Here is a 4741-nt window from a genome sequence, read left to right as displayed (position 1 = left end):
TTCCTTTTCGGGCGGCTGTAGGACGGACGGCCGCCTATAGGTGGTAGGGTAGGGTGGGTGGTACCGCTCAGATTGCGGCCAATCTTCCTAATCGCGCGCGGGCTGGGCTTAGAGCACGTGAAACTCATCACTACCTCGTAAGGGCGTTGAGACCATAGCATGTTACACAGTCAGATTCCAAATTTCCAGGTTGAGTGAATACAATTCTCAGTCACCCCAAAATCCAGATTAAGCGAATATAGTTCTCAATTGGCTTTTAAATTTCCAAATTGAGCAAATACAGTTCTCAGTCAAATTTCAGATTTTCAGATTGAGTGAATATAGTTCTTAGTCGGATTCCAGATTTCTTGATTGTGCGAATATAGTTCTTAATCGCCCCAAAGTCCTGATTGAGCAAATACAGTTCTCAGTCTGATTCCAGATTTTCAGATTGAGCAGATATAGTTCTCAATTGGCTTCTAGATTTCCAGGTTGAGTGAATATAGTTCTCAGTTACCTTGAAGTCCAGGTTGAGCGAATATAGTACTCAGTAAGCTTCTAAATTTTCAGATTGAGCAAATACAGTTCTTAGTCACCCCAAAGTCTAGATTAAGCGAATACAATTCTTAGTCAGCTTCCAGATTTTTAGATTGAGCGAAGACAGTTCTCAATCACCCCAAAGTCTAGATTGAGCGAATATAGTTCTCAGTTGGCTTCCAAATTTCCAAATTGAGTGAATAAAGTTCTTTGTTGCCCCAAAGTCCAAATTGAGTGAATATAGTTCTCAGTTGGCTTCCAGATTTCGATATTAAGCGAATACAGTTCTTAGTTTCCCTAAAGTCCAGATTGAATGAATATAGTTCTCAATTGACTTCTAGATTGAGTGAGTACGGTTCTCAGTCACCCCAAAGTCCAGATTAAGTGAATAAAATTTTCAGTCGGGCTCCAGATTTTTAGATTGAGTGAATACAGTTCTTAATTGACTCCTAGTTTTTCAGATTGAGCAGATACAGTCCTCAGTCACCTCCAGATTTTCAAATTAAGCTGATATAGTTCTCAGTCGTCTACAAGATTGAGTAGATAGAGTTCTTAGTCACCTCTAGATTTCTAGATTGAGCGATTATAGTTCTCAGTTGCCTGTAGATTGTCAAATTGAGCGGATAGTTCTTAGTCACCTCCAGATTGTTAGATTGAGTAGATATAGTTCTCAGTCCCTTCTAGATTTCTAGATTGAGTGAATATAGTTCTCAGTCACCCCAAGTTTTTGAAATTAAGCAGATATAGTTCTCGGTTGCCTCCAAATTTCCAGATTGAGCAGATATAGTTCTTAATCACCTCCATATTGCCAGATTGAGCGGATATAGTTCTTAATCGCCTCCAGATTTTCAGATTGAGCGAACTAAATACCCAAAAATCATAATTGCATTTTGTGCATTAAATTATTCATCACATATCATAAAAATTATCTTGAGACTCTAACGATTGCGACGATATGCCTGATTCTTAAATTGGACCATCAGATTGAAAGATATCACGAGATCAAGTTTTCACAGTCTACATGCATTTTGTGTGGGTGAAGTTGATCCCGTGTTATTAATTGAAATTAATTTTTATTGGTCATTAATTAAAATTAAGTAAGTAATTTATGTGATTGGCTGTTGGATTTGATCAAAATAAAGCTTGGTTGCATAGGAATAAAATGGATAATTAGATAATAAGGGAATTGAGGATAATTAAGCTTTTTAAAAATAATTATCTTTCAAATAATTATTCTTTTGAGGACTTAATTATTAAATTAAAATGGTTTTTATTTGAAATACAAGTTTAAAAAACGTCGAGGTGCAATTCTTGAGTCAGAAAATGCCTAAAAAAGAGTCCAAATCGAACCAAGAGAGGAAAATGGGCTAAGCACTCAAATGTGCCGATCTGCACTTATAGAGTGTCGATTGGCACTTCCACAGTGCTGATTGGCACAAGATGAGATCCGGCCTAGAAATTTTTAGATCAGGTTAAAACATACCAGATTTTATTTTTTAGGGATAAATTTCGACCTAACTTGTGTCTGCTGATTTTCTAAGCAACCCTAACATTTTTTTTAAACACAACACCTCTATAAATACAAAACTAAAATTAGAATTCAGCACCCCTCTGCACTTAACATTAAAGAAATTTTGGAAGTTCAATTTTAAGACATTTTTTTTGTTAAGTATAATTTCTTGTGGACTTAGAGAGACTTACCCTCTCTCTAACTCTGAAGTGATTTCGCCATTCCCTTATAGAATTCATTGATGCATTGTTGCAGGTAAGCTTCTATCTTTTTTATTTACATATATATGCATCCAATTTAATTCTCCATGCCTTTCTAACATGATCTTTCTTCTGTTTTTGGATTTTTCTTTATGTTAAGTAAATATATTATGATTGTTTGTTTATGTGCATGTGTTTGATCATGTATATGTATAATACATATGATTAAATCCTAGATCTGTTGCTTTATGTAAATCAAAAATTAGATCTGAAATCTATTTTTAAAATCACTACTATTTTCTAAACTAAAAATCAGATCTGAAATTTATTCTCAAAATCTCATTCTTTTTCTAAAACTAAAATTAGATCTGAAATTTATTTTCCAAATCCCATCTTTTTCTAAAACTAAAAATCAAATCTAATTTTTTTTTTCCAATTCCCATTCTTTTTCTAAACCAAAAATTAGATCTGAAATTTGTTTTCCAAATCTCATTATTTCACTAAACCAAAAATCAGATTTGAAATTTTTTTTCACAATCTCATTCTTTTTCTAAAACTAAAAATCAGATTTGAAATTTATTTTCCAAATCCCTATCGTTTTCTAAATTAAAAACCAGATCTGAAAATTATTTTCAAAATCTCTACTTTTTTCTGAATAAAAAAAAAATTAGATATGATAAATTCCTTTCAAAACCCATTCTGTTTTTTAATTAAACAATCAAATTTGAATTTTCTCTTGGAAGTTCATTCTGTTCTTTAATTAAAAAATCAGATTTGAAAACTCTTTTTTAAAATTCATTCTTTTTATTTATTTTTTTAAAAAAATTATATCTGAATTTTTTTATCAAAAATTCATTTTGTCTGTTAATAGATTTGAAACTTCTCTTTAAAAATCCTTTTCCTATAAGTAAAATTCAGACATGATTTCTTCTTGCATGAATGCAACAGATCTATGATTTTTGCATAGTAACCAACCATAGATCTAGGAATATTAACACAACAGTTTGCATGTCATTTTTTTTAATGGGTATTTAAATGGTCATTTAAAGTCTAGAAGACCAGACTCTGTTTGGGTAATATGGGTGTCTAATCCCTTCCCATTTTATAACCTAGCCCTCCAACTATAGGTTTTTGGTTCATAGAATAGTGTCTTATTTTCTTTTTATAGATTGTAACTAGGAAACAAGGCCTTGTAAACTCTTTTTTACTAGATTGTAAGTAGGAAACAAAGTCATGTATAGTTTCTTTGATATAAAGCCATGTATAGTTCCTTCTATCAAAGTGTATTCATTTAAATTAATGAGAATGTGTATTATTCAAGACAATCTTATAATCTTTTGTATATTTTTCTTATAAAATAAGTGGCGACTCTATATTATCCTAAAAAGAGAAGGTGCCGATGCCTAAACTCTTTTCTAAGAGCCAAGTTTCCCGATCTCTCACACCATGTTGGAGGAATAATGTTGGTTGTTTAAGATTGTGTCAGTGTCAGTGCATGTTTAACTATTTGGTTTGGTTTTGTCTTTATTGGATTAAATAATATTGACTATATATTTCGTGCATGCAAAATGGACAAGTTATTTACTTTGTATGTGCATCATGGTGGGTATTTTGATGAAAATCCTAAGAAGTATGTAGGGGTGATGTGGGGGGAGTAGATGATTGTGATCCTGATAAGTGGTCTAAGGTAGAAATTGAGGCAATCTGTAAAGAGTTTGGGTATACATCTGTGAATCAGCTATGGTACACAAGGCTTAGGGATAATGAGGAGGGTAGGAGGTTCCATCTAATTAATGATGATCATGATGCAATGTTCCTGACTCATTTGGTGAAGGGTCATGGATAGATTCATGTGTATGTAGAGCGTCTAGTACATGAGCCTATCCTTGTTAATGATGGTAATTGTGTGACTATGGATCTTGTTGTGGAACTTGAGTATGTAGAGCATGTGGATGTTAGCAATGAGTACACGTCCACTAATGAATTCATTTCCACTAAACTTGAACTTGCTTATCATAGTTAGTATAATGGGCAGGGCTATTTTTGTAGTAGTGGTTCTAATGATGAGGAGTGTTATGATGGTGATGATGATTAGGATAGTCATTTTTAATTGATTAAGGTTGGTAGGGATGGTGGTAATTCTAGTGGTTAGGATAGTGGTAGGGATGAGGAGTGCTATAATGGTGGAGATGAGGCTAGAAGGGATGGTGCAAGGGATGCTGGTGAAGGCCTTGCTACTTACACTAGTGCCTTTGACAACTAAAGTGACTCAGAAGTGAAAGTACTTGGGTGTAGGAGACCCGAGAAGGAACCAATTGTTGAGGAAGCACAACAAGATGGGGCTGTCACCATTAATAGTAATGAGAATTCTAAAGATAGTGATGTAGAAGGGGCTAGATCAATGAACACCAACGAGAGATATTTGAGTGAAGATAGTGCAGAGAGTGATAGTCCTATAGTGATGCACATGCCTGATTAGATGGGTGTTGGTGTAATGAACTCAGACTACACAACT

Source organism: Quercus robur, chromosome 4 (genome assembly GCF_932294415.1).
Source record: "Quercus robur chromosome 4, dhQueRobu3.1, whole genome shotgun sequence".
In the NCBI taxonomy this organism is placed as follows: Eukaryota; Viridiplantae; Streptophyta; class Magnoliopsida; order Fagales; family Fagaceae; genus Quercus; species Quercus robur.
The sequence above is the reverse complement of the archived record's forward strand: the minus strand, read 5'-3'. Positions refer to the sequence as shown.